At 41.4% G+C, this 16762-nt stretch overlaps 1 protein-coding gene across 8 annotated transcripts in view; it reads right to left on the bottom strand.

Moving 5' to 3' along the window:
• The window catches only part of LOC108627417 (leucine-rich repeat-containing protein let-4), a 171579-nt gene that overhangs the window by 101395 nt on the left and 53422 nt on the right, over positions 1-16762 (bottom strand). For 6 of the 8 annotated variants that reach the window (XM_018028649.2, XM_026815582.1, XM_018028646.2 and 3 more), the window contains one exon: positions 2524-2601. The exons of 1 other annotated variant lie outside the window; for it this stretch is intronic. The gene's annotated coding sequence lies outside the window, so the exon portion shown is untranslated. Of the gene's footprint in view, positions 1-2519; positions 2602-16762 lie in introns of all 8 variants that reach the window. One more of the 8 variants, XM_026815583.1, reaches the window with a different exon arrangement.

The following is a 16762-nucleotide window of genomic DNA, read 5'->3' as shown; positions in this document are numbered from 1 at the left end:
GTATTAAAAAAAAAATCAGAAAATTTTGATGATTCGTTTAGTAGAAATTCTTAGATGAAGTATGGTATTTTTGTACAACGCGTTCTTGAGAACGGCGAGGGAGGGGATAGTGTAGCCAATAGCGGCAACGACTCTTCTGTGTAAGCTTGTGTAAGTGCGTATGTATACGCTGTGCGATGTATTAGAGGGCCAAAGATTCTCAACCATTTGTTTCTATTTAATATGTGTACCACTACGTGGCAACACTTGAAATGATTGAGACCAACTGAGCGGGACTAACGTCCTTAACGACGATCGACCGTCTCGACGTTTGGCAGCGCGAAACTAGATGGGTAATTATAACTCGATGATCCAGCCAGTGAATCGAATTCGGAGGTACAGAAAAACTGCGTATCTAATTAATTCCGGAAAAAACGATTTTCCATTGACGTTACGAATAACGACGGACGAATATTAAAATGGTCGACAGAGGCTAGGGTTTGTGCAACAGTGCCTCGGGGGCTCGTTCCCGGGCCGTTAATTGTCACGAAATAAGATTTACAACCGACAGCCGCGCCCATTGTCACGCCAACGATCTACATTCGTATTAACTCACTTCCTGCCTCTCGTAACTTTCGGCAGGGTAATTACTCGCGCGACCCTCGTCATCAAGTTTTAATATCCTACCAACGAAATGTCTGATTAAATTGCAATTAAATATAAGTAACCGTCGTTGGCCACTTCTTCGTGTCCAATTGAAATACATAGGTTAGGTTAGGTTCGGAATTCATGATACGAGCATCCGCAGAATCATTTACTGTTAGAACATATTTAATATACGATCTGTGGGTTCTCCGTCCACATGTCCCTAGTTCTAGGCATGCACATCTCTAGTCCTAAGTATCAACGTATCAACCTCGCGGTTGGTATGACTGCTGCGATCGTCGCTTACCCGCGATTTTCAATTGATCGCGATTCTCATTTTATCGCGATGTTACGCTGTCCAGCCATTCGCTTCCCTGGAGCTCGGACAGCACGGACGTGTTTGCTTGAACTGTGATAATTAAAATAAATTCATCAGATTCCCAGTTTAATTCTTTATTTCTGATCGACTCCGGATATAAATTGTGACACCGACACGCTGCAACTCGTGGAGTGTTGCCAATAGCCCTTCCTAGTTCCAGAACTCCACAGATCCATGGGCTTTAGCGTCATCTATCGTTCTTAATTAGCCTAATGTCATAATTCATTTATTTCATCTATCAACTGCCTATCGGCCTTTTCCCTCCATTTAGTTTAATTCGCCCCGATAAAACGCTTTGTCTATTACCGTATATTGTAAAATATTACAAGTATAAATTGTTCTGGTTGCTCTTCTTCAGCTTGGTGGGACACTATTATTATTGCTCTAAACCCGAAGCCCTAACATTTATAACGGATTCTTCTCGTCAGCTGAAGTTGCCTAGCAAAAATCATATCCGCCATTTTGTCTGCGTTTGATAACTCTGGTTTTTCAGTGTCATGAAGAGCATGAATGCATACGGTCCCCAGGGACCTCATAATTTTTCCCGCACGGCTCGTTTCCCCTCTTTTTCGCCCGTATTTCGATCCCCACTACTATTCTCCTCATGTGCCTTCGCGAAGCTCTCCGCAGCGCCATCTGCATAACATTTCGTCCTAGTGATTTCTGAATTTGAATCCGACGAAATGAATTATTATGAACAAGAATAAATAACAGTAACGAAAACAACAAAATAACGAGTAACAAGAACAATATTGAACAGAAAAGGGAAATCGCACATCGAAGTGTATAAGCCTGGCATCCAAATTCAAATGAGAAAGATTCAGCGCCGCGTTCGTCTACGTCACGTTTGGCTTGGCACTTCTATCTACGTTGCCAACTTGACGAGATGTATAGCCAAAATAAGCCTAAAAATCTTGAAAATCACTGCATACCCCCACCAAGTATTGGTCCCCACCATGGTCGCGTCGTCCCCACTTTCCGGCCGAGGGAAAAATGATGAGGTCCCTGGCAGTCCCTCCTATTCTGTCAAAGCGTCCGGACCCAGGAGCAGGGGTCTCAGAATTTATCCCGCACGACTCGCTTCCCCTGTTTTTCGCCCGTATTTCGATCCCCACTACTGTTCTCCCCGTGCGTCTTCGCGAAGCGAACCTATCAAATACCAGTCCCCACCATGGTCGCGTTGTCCCCACTTCCCGGCCGAGGGATAAATTCTGAGACCCCTGCCCGGGAGGTCATGACACCTTGCGAACACCCAGACCCAGATTTCCCCCACCTAAGCCACCTGCCTCCTAATTAAGTGCAAGTTAAGGCCCAAACTGGAACGATGCTTATTTGATGTCCTTAAGTCGTGATCGATCGAGTAAGTTAAGTTAGGTTTTGAGTCGATAAGTGTATGATACGAGCATCCGAAGAAGAACCCTCGACGACAATTAGGTTAGGTTTATGGGCGTTTGTCTTATGAGCCGAAGAGCACCGATTTCGATGGGACCCTCGAGAATTTCGTGAAAATGCTTACTTACTGAACCGTCGCGTCGCTCGTTGCCAATTAATGAAGCACCCTCGGTCTCGGTCGAGCGGCAAGCGGGATACGTACGTACCTGAAACAAAAATAAAGAGGAACGCCAGGTGAATGTGTGCACGGTTGCTCGGTTGAATGTGATTCATGTCATCGACGCTGAAAAGGGTGAAAAGCTTCTTCGAGGGTCTCCAACCGACGACGTAACGACGCGCGAACGGATATATTCACGACGCGATACCCGATACGAGCTGTTCCTTGACACCAATCCGTCCATCGCCAGCTTTATTTATCCTTTTTCCCTTATCTCGTCGGGAACCGTCCAACGATTCCCGTTTCGGATATTCTTCTTTTTAAAGAATTACGATGAAATCGTTCAATCGTAACTTACGGACTGATCCTTTGATCGCGAGGACAATACGAGATATCTTTTAGAGCGTACAATATTAGTACTCTCGTTAACGATTGTAAAAATTGCATGGAAAAGCGAAATGCGGAAGCTTGGAGAACTGGATCAACGCGCACTGACCGGAACAATTAACGGATCAGAGGATCACGTAAGATTATACAACTCGAATAGGGTTAGAGGGTTAAATATAAATGTGGGTGTCAAAGGACCGAGAGGTCGGAAAACACTACGATTTATTCGACGCTGTCGCTAGAACGACTATAGGAAGAGTGATTCTCAGGTCAAAGGTTAGATGTCCTGGGACCCCTGATCGTCAGTGTGGTTTTGCGCACTGGTTTTTATAGTACTTCGCACCTAGGATTGGTTTTTGCCTAACAGGACTCCTTTGATGAGATGCAGTCGTCCCTATTAAACTTGTTCTATTTCCTAATTTTCTTACAATCACGTTCCGGTTCAACGAAGAAGTATTTCTGATTCTCTAGTTTAGCTGTGATCATAAGAATGTGTCGGTGAATTGGTTTATGGGTCTGAGGTATTTGATTATCTCAATCATTTTAGCTATCGTGGGACACCTCATCGTCAGTGTGGTTTTGCGCAGTGGTTTTTATAGTACTTCGCACTCAGGACTGTTTTTCGTCTAACAGGACTCCTTTGATGGGATGCAGTCGTCCCTATTAGACTTGTTCTATTTCCTAATTTCCTTAAAATCACGTTCCGGTTCAACGAAGAGGTATTTCTGATTCTCTAGTTTAGCTGTGATCATAAAAATGTGTCGGTGAATTCGTTTATGGGTCTGAGGTATTTGATTATCTCAATCATTTTAGTTATCCTGGGACCCCTGATCGTCAGTGTGGTTTTGCGCACTGGTTTTTAGAGTACTTTGCACCCTGGACTGTTTTTTGTTTAACAAACTTGCTTCGATAGGATGCAGTCGTCCCTATTAGACTTGTTCTATTTCCTAATTTTCTTACAATCACGTTCCGGTTCAACGAAGAAGTATTTCTGATTCTCTAGTTTAGCTGTGATCATAAAAATGTGTCGGTGAATTGGTTTATGGGTCTGAGGTATTTGATTGTCTCAAACATTTTAGTTATCCTGGGACTCTTCATCGTCAGTGTTGGTTTTGCGCACTGGTTCTTTTAGCACTTTGCACCCAGGACTGTTTCTTGTCTAACAAACTTGCTTCGATGGGATGCAGTCGTCCCTATTAGACTTGTTCCATATCCTAATTCCGTTAAAATGACGTTCCGGTTCAACGAAGAAGTATTTCTGATTCTCTAGTTTAGGTATGATCATAAAAGTGTAACGCTCGGTGAATTCGTTTATGTGATTGTCTTACGTTCCCAGGAAACGGGCGTTAATTGCAATCCCGTATTGCAACATGGCTCCGGGCCGGTAATTAAGCCGTTGAATTTTCGTGAGTTCAGATTAGTGCGGCGATTGAAGCAATTAAACCTCTGTTAATCTCGTTCGGAGCGCAGGCCGCAAGCTTTGTTGTTCGAGAACAAGCAGCGCGTTTAACTTGAAAAACTTTCTATTTATGCGTCGGTCAACGTGAAACGAAAACCGGTGATTCGGGTCTAAACCGAATTGGAGAATCGGATGGAAAGCTGGGTGTAATCTCATAACGGAACAGGCGTAAAATAATCACAGCCCGGGCTAAATCGAACGGGTCGCGGAATCGTTTAAACTGGAAAATTTAGCTGTCGTTAGTGGCGACAGACAGCGTTCCACGTTGAATAATAAACAGACGGTGTAACGTCCGTCACGTTTGTTGCATTTACAATGAAAACACGAATCGGCCTGCGCGCAATTCGCCGGAGACCCTCAGATCGAGATTCAAATTCCATTCGGAGTTTAATTAATTCCGTGAGTGATTCAATTAATTCACCGTGAAAACACGAGGCTCGTTAAACGATTATCCCCGTTCATACATCCCTCAGAAAGAAAAGCATACAAACCTAACAAACATGAGAAGATCAAAACTACGACTAGCTTCCTAACCTAACCTAATAAACATGCGAAGATCATAACTGCGACTAATTTTCTAACTTAACCTAACCTAATAAACCTACGAAACTGCGATTAGTTTTCTAACCTGACCTAATAAACACGCGAAGACCAAAACTGCGACTAGCTTCCTAACCTAACCTAATAAACATGCGAAGATCATAACTGCGACTACTCTTCTAACTTAACCTAACCTAATAAACCTACGAAACTGCGACTAGTTTCCTAACCTAACCTAACCTAATAAACATGCGAAGACCAAAACTGCGACTAGTTTCTCTCGTCAAAATTATTGATGGACACTTAAAAAGTTAAATGAAACACCCAGCGTGTCAGAGAAAACAGATATAAACGTGAACACAGAGAGACGTAATCCCGTGGAACGGAAGTAGAAATGTGTCCGCCGCAAAGTTGCCACCGGAATGGAACGTGCAACGAGTTTGAAACACGAGTTTCGTTGTTTCTTTATAGCAAGAGACGAGCCCCGATAGCGTAACAAAATAACGGGAGCGTGCAGAAACGTCAATAGAACGGTGATATTAACAAGAACTTCATGAATCGAATGTTAACGGGTTAGAAGGCAACGGTATAAATCATCCCCGTACCCTACGCCATATTAACCGTAAATTTTCAAACCTGAGGGACGGTATAGGTGTAATAATTTCGCCTCGCCTCGTCGGCTCTCGATATTTTTGCGTACGTTACTAAATCGAGGTCCGCAGTTTTCCGATAGTTCCTAAGCGGATTAAAGCTGTTCAGTTCACGCCCCACAGTCTCATTTGCATTCCGCTCGTTGCGTGAAGGTCGCTTGGAATTTTTACATCCGATACTACAGCACGTTTAATTAATTATGATAAACGATAACTTGGTCATTCTTTTCTCTCGAGACCGTCTCAGGATCGTTCAGTAAAATTAAATGAAGACTGCGAGCGAGGCAACGAAAAAAGGAAGAATAATGAACATAGATAAGATTCGACGCTAACTTCAAAGAATTTGAGGGTCCTTCGCCCAGACAAAAATGTAGCCAAGTTCATGTTGAGGCAATATACTACCTTTTTTCGACCTTTGGAGTTTATAGTCAAATCTAGTGACCCTCCAAGGAGTAACTGGACACCTCAGTGATGATTTCTGAATAGTAAGTAATGAATAAGACAATATGGCTGTTAGGAGGAAAGCATGTCCCAATCGCTGCATAATAGGACACCTTATTTCCACCATATTGTCATCTAAACGCAGACATGTGTGCTACTTTTTTGTGCATCAGAGCCACAGAACATGTGCACACAATTAATAAAGTATTTCTTCAGATGAAGGTAAAAAATGTTGATAAGAGTAGAGGGTTGTGATTGTGATGAAAATAACGCTGTTGATAGTGATCAAAGTGTAAGTGATTTTGTATATGAAGAAAAAAATGATCAACTTAAATTGTATAAATTCATATCTGCCCATGGTGCATGTCTTACAAAGCATGAAAGACGAAATTAGGGAATGTCATAGTGACATACCGACATATTTGGTCCTGTTAGGGTCCTGTAAGTTTCTTCTGGACCACACTAGGGATGACTTTAACTGGCTATGTTTATGTAAACATGCAGGCTTATCTATTAGCTATTATTAATATTCTTATCTATCATTAATTTGGTGAGGACAGCGTAACGTTCCTCTCCGGAAGTTCGCCAGAGGGGAATCGAGCCAATTTGCTAGTGGAAGGGGTAGGTAGGGCCTTTTGCTGACAACTATATCTATGGCATCAGTTTCAGTCGTCCCAGAACTTTTTTAAAGTACGTTTTGTTGGTGACACAGTCTCTTCTAAAACTTTTGTTATACACCATTCAATATGGATGACCAAAAGTATCATTTGTGGCATGTTATACTTCATTGCTTTAAAAAAGGTAATAGCGCAAAGGATACCAAAGATGAGATTATGTACCGTTTACGGGAGTGACGACTATTAAGACTGTCCGCAATTGGTTTAAGAGATTTATAGCTGGAAATTTTTAATTGAAAGATGAAAACTACAATGGCCGCCCAGCAATAACTTATACGAACCTTATCAAGGTTATGCTTGCTGAAAATCTGCGATATAGTGTGCGCGAGATAGTGGATGCACAAAGTGCTATTTAAAAACACTGAAGGTCACCTTGACAATAGTAAAAAATTTTCTATTCAACTTCTTTTCTTGCAATGTATAGCCAATCGAAAACTGATCAATTTTTGTTGAAAGTATTTTTTATCAGATTATCGCAAGTACTTGAAAAATCACTTGACAAGTGTTACGTTGGATACCCTGCATAAGGCTATAAATCAACTTTAAACAACAAATATCGTGTACTCATTTCGTGTCATAGAAAAGAAACTTATAGGACATTATAAATGAATGATGACATTCACCGGTGAACGTCGACATTTCTCGAATATCAGTCTTTCATAGAAACATGTCTAGAGATGTGATAAATTTCACTAGAGAAGACTTCTAGGGATTATTTTTAACATTTAATCAAAAAATGACAAAAATCTCTCAATACTTTTCTGTCTATCGAATATTTGACCATTTTGTCAGCATTTTCGTTTCCAGTAATGCCCACTAGAGGCAGGATCCACGTCAGGACATCACTTTTATTAAACTTAGTCTGTATGTATTACGTTTAAAATACATCCTTTCCAGAGGAAGTTGACAAGCTTAAAACCCGTCGTAATGTTATTCGCAGAATATTCATGGTGAATTTTTCCATGGAAATACGTGATGCCCAGGGAAACGAGCGACGGATCATAAATAAAGAGAAGATTAATAGCATCATGTTCGTGGCCATAAGTCACCGAGACAGAAACGCAACACCGATACGTACGTTTCAAATTCCTCGAAAACATCACGACGATAAATTAAAATCTGATAAAAACAGCCGCTAGCAATAAAAATGAAATACAATATTCGTAAAAACGATTACTCTTCTATATTTATGGCTGTCGTGATTAAATTCAATTAATAGATTGAAACTGCTTATCGTTTCTACTTGCGGTTTGACTAAGTCTGACCCAAAAACAGTGCATATCGGTAAATACGGTCGGTACGTGCCAATGCATTTCGCCGGAACTATAGTTGTGCAGCAAACAACCCAATCTATCCAACAAACTCAAATATTATAACTTCGGCTGAAAGTGGAAGGCACGTAGGACGTGATTCACCGAGGCTCCGCAATCGTCTGAATAATTCTGCGGTAATTTGCTCAAGCTCGTTCCCGTGTCGTTCGCATAATGACTCGCTCGCCGACGCATCGGTACAGTAATTACGCTCGTTATCCAATTAGCCCTGACCCGGTGAAACCACGGCCGACACCCACTGCACTGATTCCTTTCGCGTACCTTCGACGCTGATACCAAGAAACCGTGAACGACCACCACTACCACCACCACCACCACCTCGACCCGGTTCCTAGAGACTTTCAGTTTAATTCGGGGAGAGACTAGTTAATTTTACGTCAAATGAAATAGGTTTCAACGTTTGAAATTTCATTCCGGGGAATTAACTTCCACGGCTCCTGTCTCCTTTCGCAGGATTTTTTAAACGGAGTCCCCGGGACTCGCGAACCGGGTCACCGGATTTATGGAGCCGAGTCGACGGGACTGGGACACACCTGTAGCACTGACCGCGTTCGCTGCCGGGTTTCGTGCCTCATTTCTCACGTGCGACACATCGAAAAATGTCCGCTGGCTGAACCAGCTAATCGCGTTCGAAAGAGTCAGCAGGTTGTACGTGGGGTTATAAGGGACGTGCTACGATCCGACCGCGAGTTACGGATGTGTCAGACTTCCTGTCCGAATTAACCGTTTACGAGGGCGACGTGGCTCGACTCGAGACAAAATAGTATCTTGACAGAATTCCAAGGATCGACTTCGATATAAATCAAAATCGATTTGATGTACGCGTTCTATTTCAACCCTTTAGGTACCACCGCTCTGTCCGCCATGACACTTCCACTGTTGCTCCGAAATGCACATATAGCCTGGTTAGCCCTCTTTTGAATGAACATTTTGTTGCGTACCTCATAGGAATTTCTAGGACAGTACGTTTTGGGCAAACTTGGGTACTTATCAAAGGATCTGTTGACCAATAGTCTTTGAAGCTATCTTTTCTTGTTTGACCCATCAGAATAATTAGGTCAAGGAATTTCTTGATGTCCTTCTGTGTAACCGGAGACCACTTCAGTGCTCTACATGGTTTTGCGTTTCATTGCAGTTTGATTATGATAATTGGACAGCTCTTTGCACAACATCTCAAACAATTCATCACCAAAAAAAGAGATTGGTCACAGAGGGAACAGAGTCACACTGAGACTGAAATCTAGTGACCTCAGCTTGACCTTCAAACATTTGTAGGCGTGCTGGTGTGTCAATTTCAGACCAACAATTATCAGTATCTTCTTCAATGTTAGAATCATTTGAAAGCACCGCCATCTTATGCTTCCTTACAGGTCTAATAATTCCACTATCAGTAGAATCAGTAGAATCGTCAAAGCAGTCATCCGCATTTTCGATCTCACTAGGAATATCTGATAAATTATAGTTAAATACTTCCGCAAGTGTATCAATTTCGTTGGTTTCCCTCCTTTTTCTGAAGGAGGGCATTTCTGAAAGCGCCAGGAAGTTGAAGACGAAGACTATTCGAATGATACAAAATACAATGTAACTGCAATACTTTATGGGTTCGTACAATTTTATGGTTTTTCGTAAATTAACCTGCAAGGTTTCTACCAATGAGGTCGCTTCATTCGATGTGGATAAGTCAGTGAGTTGATATTTAAGGAAAAACGAGAAAACTCATCATGCAGTGTGTTAATAAAGCATACATGACTGGTTCACTACTAAAAATCCTTCTTCAACTTACCAGACGTGAAGATAACAAATAAGAAGTAAGGCATCTTTAGAAAGCTCGACCTTTTATTTCGTTCACAATTTCACGGAAAGCTCCAGCCGTCTAGATTACATCGTGAATAAGGCCAGGCTATGAAAATACTTTCGCGTGCCCCCGGAGGAGAGACACGCTCGTTAAATTAGCGAGCCGAGCTAGGAGAGCCACGGTTATGGTGTATAGTGCTAGCCTAACTGCTTGAAAAGGGGCGTAAAAGTGGCACGATACCGAAGAACGCCTTGCTTTTTTACACCGATGCCCTATGCTTGAATAAAACACAAATCCTCTACTCTGACGCGTCGTTCTTTGCTTTATAAGACAAGCCAAATAGGACTATAGCTACTTTCGAAGCTATTTTATATATGAATCATTTAGTGCCAAGGACTTATGAGGACACATTTCGAATTGCATTTTAGAGACATTTAATATCATGCTATATGAAGAATTTCAACGAAAATATACAGATCATGATGGAAATATGTAAGGTGTACTATTAAGCAACTAGGTTCATGGTCTTCGTAACGGCCATATTGTCTCATTCATCAATTCTGTTTTGTGTTAAAAGAAGGGAAGTTATCAACTTCTGAAAATGAAATTTAATTTACCAATTGAAGGGTTTCCCAGTATCCGAGTTCCAACGCTGTTATGAGGATTAAAAGCATGATGTACAAACATAAGGAGTGTTCTTGCGCATCCATTTGAACAACTAATCACGGACGCTTCCACACGTCTGCCATTTTGGATTTCTAACCAATCACGCTTTACATTAAAACAGCGCGAATTTTAAAATCGTGAACATGTCAAAAATTAAGTTCTCGGAGTGTAATATATATGCGTGTTTGGACTAAACAATAGGTTATCGTACTTCCAATATGGCCGACAAATGGAAGGCGCAAACAGTGACGCATTTGAACACGCCGGAAGAACACACCTTATGTTTTTATATCATGGAAACATGTGAGGTGTATTAAGCAACTAAGTTCATGGCCTTCGTAACGGCCATATTGTTTCATTCATCAATTCTGTTTTGTGTTAAAAGAACGGAAGTTATCGACTTTCGAAAATGAAATTTAAGTTTAACTTAAAACGTCTAAATTACAAATAGGTTAACATTCTTGTTGCCTTTATCAGCCTCAATTAAATATAATTATATTCCAATAAACAAATTAAAAAAAATCAATCTCATTACTCAATTTACACACCTTGTACTTTCTCCCCCTAACAGTTTTTCTATCATTAGGTGAAATATCCGGTATACAAGTACCGAATTTTGCCTAAAAATTCCGCACTGAACGACGGATGGAGAGCATAAGAGATAAAACAGAGAACGTGCCACCATTTTTTATGTATGCGCGCGAAGTGGAGTCAGAATCCAATGGTCGTCGTGCATGCGAAGAGCGGATTCAGTAATACGAGTCAACGATATCTCCGACACTCTTTCGGTCGGACGGATCTCCAAACGAGGTAAAGATTGAAACGGCATCGCACAAACCGCTCACCCCCCCCCTGCCAGGATCAACTTTAACGAGGTAACTACGATACGTAAACAGGACCGACCGGTGGACAGGAACGCGGCGGGAATTATTAAACAAAATTCACGAGCCGTGTAAAATCGATTTGATCGCGTCCCGCGCTAATCTCACGGATAGTTTATCTCCGGGGAAATTCGGTTTAATACTACGCGGGCTTTACGTTAACCTCGTTACCCAAGCGATCGTTTCGTTAAGCTACAAATACCCGCCACATTTCCGCTAATTTTTAGAAGAGGTCGTCGTTCCACGAGGGGTCGCGTCGGTACCTCGCAGCAGCTTTTAACATCGTCTTCGAGAATCAACCAGGATCGATCTGCAATTTGTCTCATGGTGTCGCGAATAATAGAGTTAAATTAACGAGAATCAACGATTCATTAATTGAATTCGTTCATCTCAAAGGAACAATTTTCTTTGGCAAAATGCAAAGTGAAGCACGGTTTTTGAATTATTCACAAAAAGCACTGACCAATCAGAACGCGCGTTGGGCTACGCTGACCAATGGCCGAACGCCACGATCCGAGCCCCACTCCCGTGGCTGAGCGCGGGCCCTACGCGCGCTCTTATTGGTCAGTATTTTCCATGAATAATTCCAGGCGATTGTAGGGCCCTCTCTTGATACGTTACACAAATAGCGAGCTGCCTTAATTTGTTACAAACATTCTCAATCAGATTCTCGAATCTAGCTTAATTGTTTTATACAAACGCCATCTTTTATCCTACGTATTATACAGAACGTCCCAGAAAAAGTGTTAGAGACAAAAATGGGTGATTCTGAACAACAATTTCCTTTGACAAAATGCAAAGTGAAGCACGGTTCTTGAATTATTCACGGAAAACACTGACCAATGAGAGCGCGCGTTGGGCTGCGCTGACCAATGGCCGAGCGCCACAATCCGAGCTCCACTCCCGTGGCTGAGCGCGGGTCCACGCGCTGTTATTGGTCAGTCTTTTTTGTTAATGATTTAAAAACCATTTTGTATTTTGGCAGAAGAAATTGTTGTTCAGAAACACTTACAGAATTACCTCTCTTCGGCTCCAACACTTTTTCTGGAACATTCTGTATATAACGACGTGAATTTCTCATAAATCTCTTTCGTGGTATGCAATTATTCAGGTCGGGAACATCCAAAATATCCTAAACTCGCTTCCGGAATTCGTTAATAAATAAGAAGCAGATTCCCGCAGACGTTCATCAATTAAGCTTTCATAAAGTCCCGCATTAGATTTTCATCGGCGCTCAATTTTCCAACCACAATTAATGACACTGGGTTAAATGAAGTAGCCTCGACGGTAGGGTTGATTGATAAAAATCTATACGTTGCCCTCGCAAATGAGTACGTCGTACAGGAAATGTAAAGAACAACCCGACCGTACGATGTACATACGCAGGGAGATCCTTCAAATAATGATTACGCGTCGACGAGACATGCCAGGCGCGAGCTGTTTCCCGTCACGCCTGTCACGCAGTATATTCCCCTTTTACAAATGATGTCACTTCTAGCTTGGTTATCGTTGTCCATCTTTCCTGACGTACAATCTACACAACTCATTTTTCCCCACTCTAACCATTTTCCCCACCTCGCGACGTATGGCAGTCCGTGACGTCATATACCATAGACGGAGTAAAGGTCTAGTCCAGGCATGGCCAAAGTTGTCGCCAAGCGACACGACCTTGCCCGGGAGCCGGAGTGGGGCACGCAGTCCGAACGGTTAATAGTGTGTATGATGCATGCACGTAACATACTGAAATAATGTGAGGGCCTCCTGGGCCTACTGCACGAAGTAGGGAGAACAGCTACAGTGGGGCCAGCTACATGGAACAGCTACATGTACTTGGCCATGCCTGGTCTAGCCCCACTGACGACACGACAAAGACACGACAACGACATTTTGAGTTTTTTGAGGTGGTGGGGCGGCCGAGCTAGTATGCGTAGCCAGTACGGTACTGGCACGGCCGCCCCACCACCTCAAAAAACCCAAATTGTCGTTGTCGTGTCATCAGTGGGGCTAGACCTTAAAAAGTCATAAGGAATGGACTGTGTCCGGTCTTAAACTCTCAGGACCACGAGTATAGGCTCCCGCGAAAGGTTGTGTGGCGTGCGCAACACAGTTGGCCATTTCTGATCTATATTTCCAGCGTTTCTTATCGACTTCACGTTTTCTAAATGGTTTATTTCGAGAGGCATCGCGTTAGCTCGAATTGAAATCAATTCAAGATGAGTTAATTACGTGACGTTGAAATTCGTACAAAAATATGCATCCGGCGGCATACGCCAATCATAGTACGAGATCAAATTATGCCGTTAACTGACGCTGTTCCGCAACTGTCCAATATATTCTACGTTCCTTATAAATCAGTCGAACTAATGTTATCGCACTGTTGTTGCGAAGTGAATTCATAGGAACCGATGAATAATGTATCGCGAATTAACCGGCCCGTATCCAGTCAACGGGATAACGAGGCCAGAATTCTGTAGATGGATAAATCCCACGGAATACCTTGTGCCCGGTTAAACGGCGCGTACAATTTAATGGTTTGATCGGTTGTATAATAATTGACGTTATAATTCATATCGGTCAGGCACCTCCCTAGCTTCGTGATATGTACAAATATCTCGGAGGATCAAATCGACTCTTTTGAAATTAGTATTTGAATAAATATTAAACGCAAATTACATGGTTGAACTTGAACATTTCCTTTTATTTAATTATTATAATAATAATAATATATATATANTCAAAACCTATAAAATGGCAAATAATCATACTTAACTCATTAAATATCGAAATTAGAAGAGGAGTACACTATTTTTAATTAAAAATTTTCGATATTCTAGGAAAAAAAAAATTTTTTATTTTTCTGAGATTTTTCCAAGGGGTACGTTTTTAGGTTTAAAAGTCTACAGAATTCACTAGCAAAAATTTGTGATAGGAAAGTACTTATATGAACAATATAACAAATTCTATTAATTTTTATTGTTTAGAAAACAATTGAATGTTAACAATTAAACTTTTTTCATCGAAAATCATTGTTCCTCCGACGTCTGATTTTTTTTTTTAATTATAAGAAATGCGTTTTTCTAAGGTACATAAATTTTTGACTGTCCTTAAGAAAACTAGATATTTCGTTTTTCTGATAATGAAAAGTAATGAACGTTTGTTAAAACGCTGGCAAGTTGAACGAGCCATCGCGGAAATTACTCGTTTGCCGGTTCAAGGGTGCTGCGAGCCTTTGCTTCAGCAATTTCCGCGACATGTCACGGGATTAACTATGCGAATAGTCTTTTTCAACGGCGCGTGGGCCGAGCCGAGGGTAATTTCTCTGCAGCGCCACGGGAGCATCTTTGATTCCAAGAGCGCGGGAGACGTTAACCGGCGACGCGGAAACTTCGTCAATTTCTCATTTTAATCTCGTAACACCGAAACTTTTCATTTTTATCATCCCTTCATGAACTCCCCGTTGTAAAACGCGACATAAAATATTTAACAACAATCATCCCTCCTGTTTTAACAAACGCAAATTAATGATCAGGCTGTGAGCCGCATTAAGAGATCAGCCAAACAGGAGTCGTAAATTCCTGTCCTGATTTTGTTTAGCATCATTAATGACGCATGACCCTATGACCTTTGACGGAGTTAGGTTATCTAAAAATTTACGACCACTGATAACACCTCCTCTAACTGAGAGATGATTTTTTTATCGAATCATTGACAACAATTTTTCTTTAGATGAGGGGACAACTCGTTATATTCTATTCACGAGTCCTGGGGACGAGTTAGCGAATTAAATTTGTGATTCTCTGTGAAGAGGACTCCCAGAACAGTAATTTCTAGCACCATTCAACCGAGATGTTCATAGTAGTTTCGACTCACGTTTGCCGGATTTATCGAGCATCAGAAATTTTCCGCGAGAGAAGTTTAAAGCCGCGTTATTCCACGGGTGGCCAACCGGAAGTTAACCGAGCCAGGCGAGATTTTTACCACGCAGCGCCCTAAATTTCGGATCTCCATGTCCGTCAGTATAATTAACACTAGATTGTCCAAGGAAGTCATTTTTACTGCTTTTGGATAAATGTACAAATAATAATGCATAAATTATTTTTTTTCCCAAGTGAAGTAAATAAATAACAACAACAAAAAGTAGAATACCCCAATTCCTGCATTCAACTTCGGGCAGTTGAATCAGAATAAAAAATGGAGTATTAAGTGTCGTTTTCTCACGCCGCGATGGATTTCAGTAGAACTGACCGTTACAGGTCAGACACCGACGTACCGAGCTTAATAAGAATTTAATATCACAGCAACCCGTTGATTAGTCATCGATTAAACATAAAAACGAAATGAAAAAAAAAGAAGTCAGTGATCTAATGGTGGGTAGTTATTTGGTTGTTATCGAAGTATAGCGTGACCGTAAATCTCCCAACACGGGACGTTATAGATAGAAAAAAGCTCCGTGTTAGTTTTAACTTAAGAATGATCGACGACCTCTTAATGTAACTATAATGGCCGACCCAGATAACAAAATTTATTCCCATTCGCGTACAACGTCGAATTCGCATCTTTCCTCTAACCTAAAATTCCAGACAGGCGTTTCCTTTAATCAGCTCTGATTCTGTTATAATATTAAACGTGTCATTTGAGAACGAATAAAATGGAATAATTCCTATCTCGGTTAACCGAAGACATCAATTTTTGATTACCGGACGCGGGGGTAAGAAAACACCGGAAAAGCATCTCTGATATTGGTCCCATCTTTGCTCCTAGCTTCCCGGCGAACGAGAGAACTTCGTAAAATATATATTACGCGCGATTTCAGCTGCTGCCGGGAGCCGCCATATCGATCGGCACGCTCCCGCGCACCGTCGGCGTTAATTATAATTTCACCAAACCGGAGGACCGCCGCGATCGCGACACCCCGTTTTACCCGAAAGTAATCGTACCGTGAATTTTGGCTTTCGTTACCACGGCTCTGCGAATATTTCCCAATGCAACGACCGCATTTCAAGGAGACCGCGCCTCCCTATTCTCTTTCATCCCCAAAATATTTAAACATGTATAGGTTATATACTTAAACTATGCTAGCACGTTGAATTCAAAAGCTACCTGTAAAATTTTTAATCAATTCATAGGTTTTTTGAAAAATTCTAGTGACTTTTGCATGTACTCTTATGGTAATCAGCAATAACCTAAAGCAAACTTCACTTGGATCTAGAAAATACCCTAGAAAAAATGGTGATAAATTCTTGAAAAGTCATATTGCCAGTGTTTTATGAACAAATTTCTAGAAAAATCATTCATGGACTTTAAACAAAGTTATTGATTAAAATATGATAAAAAAATTACGAACTTAACACTAGAAAGACTGAAACTTAGTGTATACCTATAT

The sequence above is a fragment of the Ceratina calcarata genome, unplaced genomic scaffold (assembly GCF_001652005.2).
Source record: "Ceratina calcarata isolate Rehan_Ccalc_2016 unplaced genomic scaffold, ASM165200v1 scaffold470.2, whole genome shotgun sequence".
Classification (NCBI taxonomy): Eukaryota; Metazoa; Arthropoda; class Insecta; order Hymenoptera; family Apidae; genus Ceratina; species Ceratina calcarata.
This window is presented reverse-complemented; position numbering and strand designations above follow the sequence as displayed.